The 16,582-nt window shown below is 41.7% G+C and overlaps 1 protein-coding gene across 1 annotated transcript in view; it reads right to left on the reverse strand.

Moving 5' to 3' along the window:
• ATAD2 (ATPase family AAA domain containing 2) overlaps positions 1 to 16,582 on the reverse strand; it is a 471,993-nt gene that overhangs the window by 63,782 nt on the left and 391,629 nt on the right. The window lies entirely within an intron of this gene.

The raw sequence follows: 16,582 nt of genomic DNA on the forward strand, positions 1-16,582 counted from the left end.
GACTTCTAATATCTAGCCTACTGTAACGCTCAATAAGTTTATCAAGAACTGTATAATGATCTACTTAGTTTGAACTGAAAAAGCATATGTGGGTCCTGATAAAAACAGAAATTCTGCAGTTGTCTAGGCCACAGGTACTCAACATAATCTGGCCAGTCTTGTTTTCAGGATATCCACAATAGATATTCATGAGATATCTGCATACATTAGAAGCAATGCAGGCATATATCTGCATTGGCAACATCCAATTATGTCATCTCACTTGTGTGGTTGATTTTTTCTTGCTGTCTATGGAGAAATCTGTTACAGTAAGTAGCTTTTCTTTTCTCCACCTGGATGACTGGGTAGTTAAAAGCACATATTAAGGAGGTGCTATAGAATCAATGAACAAAATTATTTGGGTGTTAGAATTGCTAGAGTTTGTCATAAATTACTCCAAGTCCCATTTGAACCTGTCATTTCAATTGGAATTTATATGAGCTCTGCCAGATATTGCTTGTGTGAAAGCCTTTCTTCCACAGAAGATCATCACACTGACGTCCACAGTGGAGAGGATATGAACGAGTCAGCAGACATTCATGTAGGACACATGAGATGTTGGGCCTTTTGGCAAGAACAGTGTAAGTCACTCCCCTGCCATAGGAGACAGGCCCAAAGGATCATGAGATCACAGTGGGCTCAGGTCAATCAGGATTTACATAAAATACAGCAACTGCATCATCCAGCAACTCCGGCACTGATGGTTCTGGTGGCTAATTCAATCAAATCTGGCCAAAGGAATATCATTCCAACTTCCTCCAGTGCAAACTTTCCTAACTATGGATTTGTCCAACCTGGACTGGGGAGCTCATGTAAAGGAACTTCACATACCCAGGGCCTCAGGTCTAGTTTACAAATAATTCACCAGATAAACTTTCTAGCGTTTAGGGCAATATAATCAGAGCCCTCATTTTGTTGAATCTGTGGCAAGAGTTAGCAATTCTGTGGTAAATTTGGATAATTTTTCCCTAAAAATTAACACATTTGACTATGTAAATGTTACGATTGGCGGCCCGCCACACTCACCTCCCCAACCATGCTGGCTTCTTGGGTTCCTGATGTGGCACACATGGCAGCCTCACGGCAGGAAGTACAGTGGCCCATCGCTGACATACCATGCAGCAGGACACCATCACCACTAGCTGGTCCTGCACCCCTCTAAGGCAGAGCTTTCCAAAGTGTGCATCGCGACACTTTAGTGTTTCGCCTGCAGTGTGCCGCGCAAGCCCGGTGCACATGAGGGGGCAGAGCAAGTGACATCACCAACTTCACTTCTTCGCAGCGAAAACAAGATTTTCCAGCGACCGAACAAATTTGTTGTAGGTTCGCATGGCCTATTCTTAAGGGAAAAAAAAGTACTTCATTGCAGACCCCGTGGTGGCATGGCTCTGTGAGGTCTGCACAATCTTACGGGGGGGTCCACAGGAGCAGTCATGGTGTCTGCTTTCCAGTTTTGCACCACGCTCGCCCCCTGCCTAATTGTAGAATCGCCAGTGCTGGTGGAAGCACTATGGGGCGAACTAGGCCTGGGCCTAGGGTACTGAGAATTAGGGGGCGCCAAGCAGTGGTATACTGAGGAGAGGTCAGGGGGAGCCAATGCGGCCGCCAGTGGACCTCATCCCACTGGCGGCTGAGCAGTGAACACTACCGCTGTGTTGTGCTGTGTGCTGGACACACACAGCAGGAAGATCGGCAGGGCCGTGGTGGAGCTCATGTTACCACGGCCCGAAGAAAAAGGTCACGTCCAAACCTGCAGATGCTCCTCCATCTTCCTGCCAGCGTGGCCCCGGAAGCAAACGTTGCCAGAGTCGCGTGGGCAGGAAGGAGGAGGAGCATCAGCCGCGTGCAGAAGAGGAGCAGCGTTTATAATCATCCGCGAATCTCAAGTCGCAGCGGGCTGAGAAGAGGAGGAAGCCCGGTAGCAGGGCCACCGGCGCGGATCCCACATTGTGGGCGGCCCGAGAAGATCAGGGCCGCTGCAGAGCCCATCCTGCGGCAACCCGTGAAGAGGAGGTCCAGAGGCCTGTAGAGTGTATGAGATGAGTTGAGAGATTGTGTGTGTGTATGAGATGAGTTGAGAGACTGTGTGGGAGTGAGGACCTGAATGTTTGCAGAGACAGCATGTGAGAGCCTCTGTGTGTGAGAGAGACAGCATGTAACAGTGAGAGTCTGTGCTTGAGCAAGACAGCATGTGGGAGTGAGAGTAAGCCAGTGTATGTGAGAGAGTCAGACAGCATGTGCCAGTAAGAGACTGTGTGTATGAATGATTGTATGAGAGACAGCATGTGAGAGTGAGAACCTGTGAGTGTGTGTGTGTGAGAGAGAAAGCATATGAGAATGAGAAACTGTCTGTGTGTTTGACGGAAGAAGACAGATGGAGAATAAAAGAAATAGAAAATGTATATGATTTTAATTAATAGAAATTATATTTATCAGTAGTGTTAAAATATTATTTTATTAGTATGGTTTTACTATTATAACTGATGCTTTATGTTTCTTGATTTTATTTGTTTTATGAGGATTGGTGGTTCTGTTTTTCCATTGTTAATACACAGAGTCTGGCTTCTTGGGGTTTCCATTTCAGTTTTTGTCTAATTTGTGCTTCTTTATTTTATATTCGGTGAGGGTCTGTCTCTGCTCTGTGTGTGTGACCATGATGGGAGATTCTGCTAGCATATAGTGTCTGTATAGGGATCTATAGCAATCGGGTTTATTTTGTTTCCTCAGTAGGTGGTGTATTGGTATTCTAGGACCCAGTGTAATATTTACCGTTGCTTTTTCACAGGTAGGGTTATTGTTTGAGTCCTTGGTGTTATTACTGTTATGTTACGATGGGATTGCAGTATAGATTTTGAGTGTCTTTTTTGTGGGTTTTTGTGTTAGTTCACAATGTGCCTGGCAGTGGAAGGTGTTTGTGCTGCTGTTACTGTGAGGTGACACCAGAATTTGAAAATATCTTTTAGTATGATGAGCTGTAAGGGAAACATCCAAGCTAAATTGTTTGGGGGAATTTCAGTGGATGCACAGAGTTACAGAACTGGAGGTGCAGGATTTATATTAACATTCTGTCCCTTCAGACTTCACTCTCATAGCCATATAGAATTAGTTGAATGAGGCTATCAAATAATTTTATCATGTGAAACTGGCCAGCTTTTTAAAATTACGCAGAAGACCCTTTGGACTTTTTTATTAACACCAAATATTCAAAAGCTGTGTTCATCCCATCAAGCTCATACATCTCATTAAAGAGGTAAATTGAATTTTAACAGCAGTAGATAAAATTTGTGCTATGAGAGACAAGATGGCAATTTGGAAAAGGAAAGTGACAGAAGGAAATTTTGAAATGTTTTCCAAAACTGCTGACTGTGAGCTAAAATGTGAGATCAGTTTGCTAATTGTTAACCATTTAGCATTGCTCGGAGAGAAAGTTCATCACTACGTCCCAAAAATTGAAATCCAAGATTATGATTGGATCAGAAATCCATTTCTTTCAATTGCAACGATTGACTTTTCACTTATTGAAGAAGAAGAATTTGCTGAAATCAAAAATAATCAAAGCCTATTAATGATGCATGAAGAAGGTGACTTAGACAACTTTTGGATTCATGTTTCAAAAATGTATCCAAACATAAGTAAAAAAGCGTTAAAAATTCTTCTGCAGTTTTCCACTACATATACTTGTGAAGTATCCTTTTCAACTATGACAAATTTTAAATTATTGAAACGTGGAAGCTTAAAAATGCTTGATGACGACATGCGAGTGTCTTTATCTAATATTCCACCAAATATTCAAAAGCTATCCGCATCCCATCAAGCTCATACATCTCATTAAAGAGGTAAATTGAATAACACAATAACTTTGTTTTATTATTGTTACTCATAAATTATAACAATAACATTAATCTTGGAATATTATATATTTTTAATATAAATGAAAGGTTTTCACAAGATAAAATGTTTCACGATACAACTGATTTATGTATATATTTAAGGAAACATACATAAATTGTCGAAATACATTTCGTTCGTTTAACCTTTAACCTCTGGTTTGCTAGTAGACTGAATTACTGTGTCACGAAATTATGTTTGTCTAAAAAGTGTGATCTCAATCATAACAAAAAGCCCAATAACCAATGTATTCCAGAAACCCTCACAAGTGCAACACACTCACAAAAACAAAAACAAAATAGGTTTCACTGGTTAAATTTTCTCATTCATAATATAACCACATGAAACTGTGGAACTGAATGCAGGCTGCAAGAAAAAGATGTTGATTTAGCCATGGAAGGAAGTGATGCTGATGGAACGGCGCGAAATTGTAGTCACTGCAGGATTTGGAGTACAGTTTTCGGAGAGTGGTTTCCCCTGAAGCAGTGGCGTAGCCACGGGTGGGCCTGGGTGGGCAGGTGTCCACCCAACTTAGACCCAGGCCCACCCAACTGGCACCGGAACTGCAAGGCTGTCGCGGGATCCCATCCCCGCGACAGCGAACAAGAGAACCCACGCCTCGCGCGCCATCACGGCACATGGGGAAGCGCTGCTGCGGCCGTATGGCCAACCGGTCTTCCTGTTCGGGGGGGGGGGGGGGGGGGCGGAAGCGCCGCTCGCAGCTTCCGCTTCCTCCCCCCAATGCAGGAAGATCAGCTGCCTCTCCTGCTGCCACCCGTTCTCCTGCTATCTTCGGGTCAAACGGCCCGCCGAACTTCCTGTTTGGGGGAGCGGAAGCGCCGCGCACAGCTTCCGCTTTCTCCCCCAAAGCAGGAAGATCAGCTGCCTCTCCTGCTGCCACCGGCCTCCTGCTATCTTCGGGCGTCGGGCCGTACTGCCCGCCGATCTTCCTGCTTGGGGGGGGGGGGGGGGAGGGAGGAAGCGGACGTTGTGCGCTGCGCTTCCGCTCCCCCCCCCCCGACAGGAAGTTCGGCGGGCAGTACGGCCCGACGCCCGAAGATAGCAGGAGGCCGGTGGCAGCAGGAGAGGCAGCTGATCTTCCTGCTTTGGGGGAGAAAGCGGAAGCTGTGCACGTGCTTGAATGTGTATGTGTGGATGAGAATGGGAGTGTGTGTGGGTGAAAACTGGAGCCTGGGTGTGTTTGTGGGTGAGAATGGAAGCTTGAATATGTGGGTGAATGGGAGCTCGAATGTGTGTATGTGTGGTTGAGAATGGGAGCCTGGGTTTGTGGGTGGGTGATGTGAATATGCCGACGGTAGAAAAACCTTGGGTCAGAAACCTTGGTCTGAACCCACTGGCCAAAATACACAAGTTGCAAAAAGATCTTACTGTTTCAGCAGGTCAAGGCTGAATTGGGAAAGTCAATAACAGGAAATATTGTGAAACTACGCCTTTGAGTACGATAATAATCTGTGAAGATCAGGGACGTGTGTGCAAGGCACAGCCAGGAACAGAAAAAGGGGAACAGAAACTAGGCCGTGCTGACGGTTGAGAGGTTATGGAAAATGTGACATGGAAAGTAGGTATGAAGCAATATAAACTGATAAGGTGCCATAAAGTTTTAGCTTGCAATGCATATTAGGAAACCTATAAAAACAGTTGGAAAGGAGAAGTAGTCAAGCAAAGCTGTACTTTGAATGCGGTGTGTACTTAATGTGAGTATAGCAGTGAGGTGTTTTATATTAATTTACTTGCAATTTATATGTTAGATTCTTTGCTTCCTGTATAAGCCATTTGTAGCCTATACAGTTTTATAACACAGATATTAATATAGCGTGCAACAAACTTGAACTAATAAAAAATTTTTATTGCATTAAGAAGTCCTTGTAATTGACAGTTTGTTCAGTGTCATTTTCTCTCATATAACGATAGTTAAAAGAATTTAAAAACAAAATGGCGACCGCGGCAGGACCCCGATCGTTGTAGTAGGCCGTGATAGAGGGTGACACTGAATATAACACTTTTTGAAGGAATATATTCACGTTCCTGATATCTCCTCTGGGCCGGAGTGATCAACCGCGCTTGGAGAGTAGACGGAAATCAGGTCCTGTGTGAATAAAGGGTTAACGAGTACTCAGGAGTAATATTTTTGGTTGAATGGATGATTTATGTTATATATCTCTTTGGGTCGCTGTTGCTTGCAATTGCTTATTTTGCTTTCTGCTTATCTGTTGGATATTTTGTACAGTTGGGCCTACGTCGCGTGATCAAGAGGAAAGGGATCAGCTTTAAAATGACGGAGATAGGGAACAGTGCGCCTAACGCTATTACCCTTAAGCAGATTCCCCAGCATACTACCTTATATATTGATAGTAACCAAAATTGTACGGCGCTCCAATATGTCATTGCATTATTTCCATTTGAAAAGGAAATCATAAAAAAATTAAATGATAAATGGGTAAAATATGCAGCAAAAGATTCCTTTCTATCATGGCCTTTAGAGGGCTCTTTAAAGCCCAGTCGATTGTACCCACTGAAACATTTCTTACAAGACAAGAAAAAGAAAGAGACTAGCCTGAAAAAACACTTACATGTCTGGAGTCTCTTTTCAATAACAGGAGATCTATATCATGCTGATATAGAAATAAAAACTAGAGATAAGACAATATCTGGAATAAAACAAGACCAATTAAAGGGTCGAGATGAAAATATTGACCAAGGGTTGCAAAAGGATGGCCCTCGGGATCAATTTGTAGATCCTCAGCCCCACCCGCCACCTTATGTAATAACTTGTCCGATGAGAAAGCTCGGAGAAGAGAATAGTTGGCAAATACCAACCCCTGTTGGGTATAGGCCTTTATACCCTAATCTAGACGAACAATTAAATAAAGCAGAAAAACCTGAACAAGGTGTGGCAACCTTTCCTGAAGAACAAAGTTACGAAATCAAAGGAATAGTACAATTAAATGAGATACACTTGAGAGGTGATTCTCCTGTAATGCCTAGAGAATTAGAAGAAGACATTCAAAAATTAGGAGGAGACATTCAAAAATTAGAAGAAGGCATTGCCAAGAAAAAACCTTATAAGAACCGGAAACCAAATGCAATAATGGAATGGGTATACGACAGGTTGAAAGAGTTACAGAAGGAACATTATGGGACCCAGTGGTGGGACTCAATAGAAAGGGAATTTACTAATGAGGGGTTGCAGTCCCCAGTTATTGAGCTGGGCCCACTTACTGAGGCCGATATAGACATACTGCAGTCACTAATTACTACAAACCTTGCAAAGAGTCCAGATTATAAATTTATGCAAGAAGGATGTGAAATATGGAAGCTAGTTCTGCAAGAATTTTATTCTGAGGTGAATGTTAATACCCGATCAAACAAGACCAAAGAGGGTGTATTTCCCGTCTTTGTGCGGTCAGATGCTTATAACCAACCAACAGCAACCTATAAGCCATATAGCCCTACTGATATTAGTACTATTGTTCAGAAATTACCGAGTATTCATAAAGGAGCTAGAATGTGGTTGGAAGCTGTTGACACCAACACGGCAGGAACGCAACTGGCCATTGGTGATTTTAAAGCACTATGTGCAGCATGTGGTATAAATCTAGCACAGCTGTCCGTAGTTAGTGTGTGTCCTGGGTTAGTTACCCCTGCTGTGGATGGCAGCCCGTTTCAAGGACGAGATAGAATAAATCTAGCGAAGGCCTTGGATACTTTATACCCAACCACAATTGATTTCACAGCCATTACAGCAGGAAAATGGGATGGTAGTGGTGATTTTTCTGCACATTTAACGAAATGCATGGACACATATAAAGCACAGACTGGACAGGATGCTGATGTCCAGCCTAACATCCCTGTGTTTTTACATTTATTTTATGCTACTTTGCCAGCAAACATGCAGACAAATTTGAACAATGTTGTGGCGTTATCTACAAAGGCATGGCCTGAGGTAAGGGCAACATTGTTGCATTTTGCTTCAGTTCATGCCAAAATGTTACAGACTCCACATAAAGAACAACAGAAAATAGCCAATAAATTAATGGCATTGCAAATAGCAGATTTGGAGGAAAAGAAAAAGGTGAAGAGCCATGAACAAAGTAGACATCTGTCACAAGATAATAATATGCAGGATGGTGCACAGGATTGTTATGTGATGCAAAACCCATCTTTAGGGATATACCAGGGAGGATATGGTCCATACATCCCTCGCGGTAGAGGAATGCGAAGGGGAAGGGGTGGCCGTGGCTTAGCACAAAGGATGACAAATAGGCCATCACCAGACAGAAGAGCCCATGTACAATGTTGGAATTGTCATTCAGTAGGTCATTATGCAACCGAATGTAGAAGGCCACAAAACCCTGATTTTTATCATACACAACCACCGGCACCGGACCAGGGGCAGCCTAGGCAGTCCGGGCCACAGCCCACGCAGCAGTCGCCCTCACAATTTCCTGTGTGGGAGCCTGGTAGTTACTGACATAAGGCAGGGAATGAAGGAATCATCCAGGGACATACTATATTCCTACAAACATCAGAGCCATTTGTTCAACTATTGGTAGGTCCTCAACAGGTTCCAATGCAATTTTTAATTGACACGGGTGCTACCTCTTCTGTTATATGCGTTAAGCCAGTTGCTGTCAGAGAATCACGTGAAACAAATACTACTATAGGTTTTGATGGTAAACCTAGTGAAAAACATTTAACTGAATTAACTCCTGTGGTAATTAAGACTACACAGGGCAGAAGGGAAGCATCCGTGAAATTTCTAATTGCCGAACATTGTCCCGTAAATCTCTTGGGTCGTGATTTACTCTCTCAATTTGGCTTGACACTAACCTTTAAAATCCCTGTGTCTAAAAGCATCCTCTCTCTGGTTGCTCTAACGAGTAAAGAGGAGGATGGCGAGATCCCTGATGATTGGAATTGGGATAATTTACCATCGGAATTATGGAGCATGGAAGAAGCTCCTTATGGAAAGGCTAAAACAGCCCCTGCTTATCGGATTAAAAAGGAACCGTATGAGCCAGGGCCAAAAATAAACCCTTACCCAATTAACAAAAAATTAGTAGAACCTACTATGCGACAGATTGCTAAACTATTAGAAAATGGTATTATTGAGGAATCACGATCACCCTATAACACTCCTTTGTTCCCTGTACCGAAAGGAGAAAATGATGTTAGAATCGTTCATGATTTACGTGCTTTAAATGAAATAGTAATCCCACAATATCCAGTATGTGCAAATCCATTGACGCTCTTGCAAACTCAGCCAATACATAAGTTCAACTCAGTTATTGATTTGTCTAATGCATTTTTTGCCATTCCTTTGCATGCGGCTTCCCGTGATTTGACATCATTTGTATTAGGTAACAAAGCGTATCGGTGGACATGACTTCCACAAGGTTTTACAGATAGTCCAACTGTATTCTCAAAACAATTAAATAAAGATTTGGAACAATTTAGGAGTAAATTACCCAAATTCGTATCCCTGTTTACATATGTTGATGATATATTACTCTCCGCAGACAATAAGCTAGACTGTTGGGAATGGACTTTTAAGTTGTTACAAGTATTAAGCGAAGCTGGATACAAGTGTAATCGGCAGAAATGCGTACTAGCCAAGACGCAAGTAAACTTTTTAGGACAAGTAATATCATCCAAAACAAAACATATTACAAGAGATTTATTATTAGAATTGCAAAAGCAGGAACTTCCCCAAACATTAAAACAACTTCGTGGATTGCTGGGAACCTTTAATTATTGTCACCAATGGATCCCAGGCTACTCAGCTCGTGTTTCTCCTTTGCTGCGGCATTTACAAGTACCAGCGGGCACTATTTCCAACACACAAATTGCCTTAACTAAGGATGACGAAATGTCCATACACGATATATTACAGACATTATTACGAACCGAACCTCTAAGTACCGTAGACCCTAAATTAAAAGTGCACATATGGGTTCGAGATTTAGGCAACACATGGGCCGCCATCATAAATCAAGATGACACTCCAAAACAGGCGGTGGCATTTCTATCCGGATCTTATAGCCCGGTGGAAATGGCACTGCCTGAAATACCAAAATTACTAACAGCCATTGTTGCTGCAATTGGAAAATGGAGAGCGATCATGCCATATTGCCCATTAGTGTTGCACTGTGATCATTCAATACATCATATGCTAACCACCAGTGAAGCTGCATTGACCGCCACCAGATATGGTAAATATCAGATAGTATTAAATGGCAAAGATATAGAAACTAAACCCCTCACAAAAGCTCAAAATAAATTATTAGATTGGTTTTTCCCTAATACAGAACAGCCTCCAGTGGAACGGAAAGATATACCTGAATTGTTGTTAACCCGATTCAGTCCTCTTGAAAAAGGATTAATTTGGTTCACTGACGGGGCACAAAAAGGCCAACAATCTGCATTTGCAGCGCTAAACGTAACACCCGAGTTAGAAATAATTACGAAAATACAATATCAGACAGAGAAGGGTGTGACTGCACAGGAAGCCGAACTCTTAGCGGTGATAGCTGCTCTAAAGTCGACAGGGCTAAAGGAACACTGTACTATATATACTGACAGTTCATATGTGGTTAGCTCCTTACAATATCATTTACTAAAATGGAAAAGAAGAGGAATGATTACTGCTACAGGTCAACCTCTACAACATATTCAAGATTGGAAACAAATATTGAAAATATTGTCTAAAAGGGAAGGCATAGGTACTGAGACTGCTATCGTATGGACACCCGCACATACAGAGCATACAGACTTTGAGGCAAAAGGTAATGATCTAGCAGATAAAGCAGCCTCTGAGGTACTATCCGTAAATCTAATGATTATGCAGACCCGTTTTAGTTCAGAATTGACTCACACTCCTTACCCAATGAGTAGTGATATATTCCATGAACAACCGAGCGGTGAGGAATTAGAGAAGTGGAAATCGCTTGGATGCTACCAAAGAGGAAAAACATGGTTACATCCTAATGGTAAACTTTGTGTCACGACCTCGGAAGTTTTAAGATACTTTGCTGCCTGGCACAGCACCTTGCATTTGTCTGCTACAGCGTTACTAGCAGGAGTACAGAATAACCATTGGAATCAGAATTTGTACGCTCTGGCTGTACAGATAATTCATAACTGTCTAGTTTGTTCCACTCATATAGCTCGCCGAGGACCTGCTGTGAGCCCTGGTAGCCTACCTATTCCTCAGGGGCCAGGTTTGGAGTGGCATATTGACTACACTGATATGATTGAACCAGTAAAAGGAAAACGGTATGTATTGGTATGGGTGGATGGTTTTTCACATTGGATTGAAGCGTTCCCGTGTACTAAAGAAACAGCCCATATAGTGATTGATACTTTCATTCGCAATATACTACCTTCACACGGATGTCCCATTAGACTTGTGTCAGATAATGGCACACATTTTAACAATCAAATAATGCGAGAATTGCAGGATATTTGCAATATAATCCACCGTAGAGTGTCAGTTTATAAGCCTACATCAAATGGCTTAGTAGAACGTTATAACGGAATCCTAAAAACGAAACTGAGAGTATTATTAACAGCTCTAAATAAAACCAAAACAACGAAATTATATACCTGGCTGGATATATTACCATTGGCCTTGATGAATATACGAAATACCCCAGGTATATTTCATGAAATTACGCCTTTCCAATTACAAACAGGGAGAATTATGAACCCCATACAAGCAAAAGCCACTGATACTCCAAGCGAGTATTGGAGTAAAATTCAGCCAATAGTAGCAATGGCTACTGATTTAGTCCAAACCAACTCGAGATTAGCGCCAAAATTGACTCTATCTTCTGTGTTCTCAATAGGTGATCAAGTTTTACGGAAGAATCACACGCATAAAACTTGGAAGGATCCAATTTACGTCGGACCATTCACCATTACAGGACTAAGCCATACTGCTGCTAAACTGTCTGAACATTCCACCTGGGTACATTTGTCGGATATTCGCACATATCGCCCCATCATCTGAGAATATGAATAACCAACTTCCCAGTGCAATTCTTGCCTGCGTTTTGCTGTGGTGGTGGTGTACTTCTAGAATCTCCTCTACCTCGGACAATGAATCATTGGATGAAAGGTTTAAACATAACTTGTGGTTGCGTTTAGCAAACATTACACATGTTACTTCTTTTTGTTTGATGATAAGTTCAGACTTACATACTATGTTGGGCTCATGTCTCATTCCGGTTTGTAAGGATCCGAACGATATTCACAATGATACTCAATTACCGGTTATTGGGGAAAAATGGACTTATGAATCATCCATAAATTGGGGAAAAGTAACCAAACATCTGCCTCCAGATGCATTGGAGCTTTATACCCCGCATGTCGCAAATCTTGAAAATAACACTTGTGCAAAAATTGTAAACTGTAAAGAGCAATGCCGTAAGTTGCCAAAAGGGCAATGGACCTGCAACAACCTTACTAACATTAGCTATAATTGGGCCCATATAATTTTGCCGCTTGGATGGTTTTTTACTTGTGGCACCACAACATTTAATTATATTCCAGCAAATATCAGTGATTGTACCTGTTGCCTTAGCAGATTACTACCTATCTTGCCGAGCAAACCTAGCAAGGTGAAACAATTATTAAAATCCCGTAGGACTCGAGATTTGACTTCTCTCACACCTTCATGTGATGGAAATGTTTCGCTTTTAAATAAACATGAGACTATGGCTTTAGCAATTGCCTTAGTTGGTGTACTCGGAATGGCCATGCATGCTGATAATCAAGTGACAAAGCTAGCTTGTAATTTAGCTAAATCTATAAATGCCACTTCGCACGCTATTGCATTATTAAATCAAGAACAGACTGCTCTTCGTAATGCAATTATTAATAACCGAGGAGCTATTGATTTTCTATTATTACAGCACCGTTATGGTTGTGAAGTTATGCCAGATATGTGCTGTTTTAACCTCACTGACAATTCATTAGCTATTGATCAACAGATAAAGAAGTTGAAAACTTTTGCTGCAAGTATTCAAATTGATGCAGGGTCAAATATATGGGATAGTCTGTGGTCAATATTTCCGGTGGGATGGATTAGGAGCCTTTGCCAATACACAATAATAATTATTGTGATCCTTGTAGCTGTGTGTTGCTTTATGCAATGTATTCCGAATCTAATCCAAACATTCCAAAGATGCATAATTCCCAGAATAACTAACAATATTAATCATCACGAATCTCATTACGCTGTCATGGCCCCTGCCCATACAGAAACGAATTATGCTGTAATGGCACCTACTAGCATTGAAACTAATTATGATAATGTGACAATAGAAACAGTGATAGAGTAGTTGCTTTAAGATTGTTCCATACATATCATTCTATGTCACATAATGTTAGGATATTAGAGGGAAATGGCAAGTGAGTATAGTTAAGTGGGATGTAGGGAAAGTGATGTGCAAAGGTTTGCAGATACCGAAGAACGGCTCAACGTAGTCTCACAAAAATGGAGGTGAGACAGGCACAAGACCTGTCTCAAGGGAGGATTTGTGAATATGCTGAAGGTAGAAAAACCTTGGGTCAGAAACCTTGGTCTGAACCCACTGGCCAAAATACACAAGTTGCAAAAAGATCTTACTGTTTCAGCAGGTCAAGGCTGAATTGGGAAAGTCAATAACAGGAAATATTGTGAAACTACGCCTTTGAGTACGATAATAATCTGTGAAGATCAGGGACGTGTGTGCAAGGCACAGCCAGGAACAGAAAAAGGGGAACAGAAACTAGGCCGTGCTGACGGTTGAGAGGTTATGGAAAATGTGACATGGAAAGTAGGTATGAAGCAATATAAACTGATAAGGTGCCATAAAGTTTTAGCTTGCAATGCATATTAGGAAACCTATAAAAACAGTTGGAAAGGAGAAGTAGTCAAGCAAAGCTGTACTTTGAATGCAGTGTGTACTTAATGTGAGTATAGCAGTGAGGTGTTTTATATTAATTTACTTGCAATTTATATGTTAGATTCTTTGCTTCCTGTATAAGCCATTTGTAGCCTATACAGTTTTATAACACAGATATTAATATAGCGTGCAACAAACTTGAACTAATAAAAATTTTTTATTGCATTAAGAAGTCCTTGTAATTGACAGTTTGTTCAGTGTCATTTTCTCTCATATAACGATAGTTAAAAGAATTTAAAAACAGTGAGAATGGGAGCTTGAATGTGTGTATATATGGGTGAGAATGAGAGCCTGGGTTTGTGTGGGTGGGTGAGAATGGAAGCTTGAATATGTAGATAAGAATGGGTGCTTGAATGTGTGTATGTGTGGGTGAGAATAGGACCTTAAATGTGTATATGTGTGGATGAGAATGGGAGCTTGAATATGTGTGGGTGAGACTGGGAGCATGGGTTTGTGGGTGAGAATGGGAGTCTGGGTTTATGTGTGTGGGTGAGAATGGGTGCCTGGATGTGCGTCTGTGTGTGCATAAGAATATAAGCCTGGGGAGGGGTGAGAAAGTGAGAACTTGAATGTGAGCTTGTGGGGGGGGGGGGGGGGGGGGGGGGGAGAGCATGTGAGAGCTTGAGTGTGTGAGAGGGAGTCTGTGAGAGAAAGCGTGTATGTGTGTGTGTGTGTGTGGAAGGGAAGAAGACAGTAATAGAAGAAAGACACTGAAAAGGAATTAGGAAATGAGCTATAAGGGAAAAAAATGGGAAAAAGAGACCAGGACCAACTGATTAGAAAAATACAAAGATCAGACAACAAAGGTAAAAATATATATCTATATTTTGAGATGTTAGCAATTTAAATATAAGCAACACAACCGCTCTCTCAAAATTTATGGACAGGTAGGAGCCGTGTATAAAATCGTAATAATAAGAAGGCTAAAGTACCACAAATCACCGTGAATTATGTTTGTATCATTAAGTAAACCTCATACTTAGGCGTAGATGTGAATGCTATGCTGCATAATTTGGCATTATTTATCAGTAAAAAAACAACTAGTAGACCTGCATGCCTACAGCCCACCCATGTTAACCTTGTGCCCACCCAAAAAATCAATTCTGGCTACGCCACTGCCCTGAAGCAGGACCAGTAGGTCCAAAACACGATTGTGTCGGGACGGTTCTCTTAAATAGTTCAGATGAGTATTGTTCCACAGACTTTATTTCCAATTTGATCTGCAACGGTGTATCCAGATTGTGATGAATATGGGACTGTTTCTAAAATAATATAGATCTTTATTGCTCCATTGACTCTTTTGTGATTATTCTCAAAGTGATAAATATCGGAGTTGGCCAGCTTTAGTTCGTCAGCTTTTTATGAAGATTTCAGGAAAGAAATCATTAAATTATAAAAAAATAACAAAAAAATTTAAAGTCAACAATTAAAATAGACCTATGACCATAATCATGAGTTTGATTGACAGACAAACACATTGAGTGTGGGTCCTACAAACAATATATATTTATTGTTATTTTACTCTAATGAGTGATTTTAGGACATGTCGTTAAAGACTGTCCATTAAACTATGTAAACAGACATGAGGTGTAAACAATATGTTCGGTATACAAAAATGCCTAAATAAAAAAAATAAATAAATATGTGGGATATTACACATGTGGTTATATTATGAAAGAGAAAATTTGACCAGTGAAACCTATTTTGTTTTTCTGAGTGTGTAAAAAGTGTTTCACCAACATGAAAAGTTTGGAAAGCTCTGTCCTAAGGCATGTGTACTTAGAAAAGGTCCACAGTGGGAAAAGGCCCAGCACCACTCCTGATATCGTCATGGATTCAGGCCTACAAAAGACCAGGGCTGACACTCCATCAGTGACTCAGCAACAGATTCCACTACTTGAGAATAGAATGTGTTGCTACAGTGTCTAACATCTTGTCTTCAACCCAGCCTTGACTTCAGCATCTCATTTTCAAATCCAGTTTTGTCTAGTATTCTCCTCGACTTCTGTGCCTCTCCTTGCCTGACCTGTCCTTCTGGTCCACCCCTGCTTTCCTTCGGATGGATACCTGGATTGACCTCAGATTACTTTTAACCTCTGCCTTTCACTGACCACTGCCTACTTCTCGATACGCTGGACTGAAACCGCCTCTGACCTTCGCCCGGTCAGGGCCTCTTTCCATTTTCAGCCGCTGATAGGATGGGTGCACCGGTGGCCCTGCTGCCTCCTTCATGTCTTCTCTGGCTGAGGTGTACTGGCAGCCTATTGGCCTCTTCTTTTGCGGCGTTGACTTTCTTCTCTCTTCTCATTTCCTGCAGACCCCCCTTTGTTATGGTCTGGGGGATCCCTAAGGGTCCACGGACCACAAGTTGGGAACCACTGCTCAAGAAGTTATAAAAAGGATGGTTGAACTTGGGACATTTATTTGTATATAGTTTAAATATACTGGGGTAGATTTTTAAACCTGCACGAGCGCGTCCATGTGTGCGCGCACACATGGACATGCGATTTTATAGCATGTGTATGTTATAAAATCGGGGGTTGGCACATGCAAGGGGTGCACAATTGTGCATCTTGTGCACGCCAGGCCATGCTGCCTTCCCGCTTTCCCTCAGAGGGAACTTCCCTAACCCCCCACCCCACCTTCCCTTACCCCCTACCTTTTTCTTTTTTTAGCTTCTATTC

The sequence above is a fragment of the Rhinatrema bivittatum genome, chromosome 2, assembly GCF_901001135.1.
Source record: "Rhinatrema bivittatum chromosome 2, aRhiBiv1.1, whole genome shotgun sequence".
Lineage (NCBI taxonomy): Eukaryota > Metazoa > Chordata > Amphibia > Gymnophiona > Rhinatrematidae > Rhinatrema > Rhinatrema bivittatum.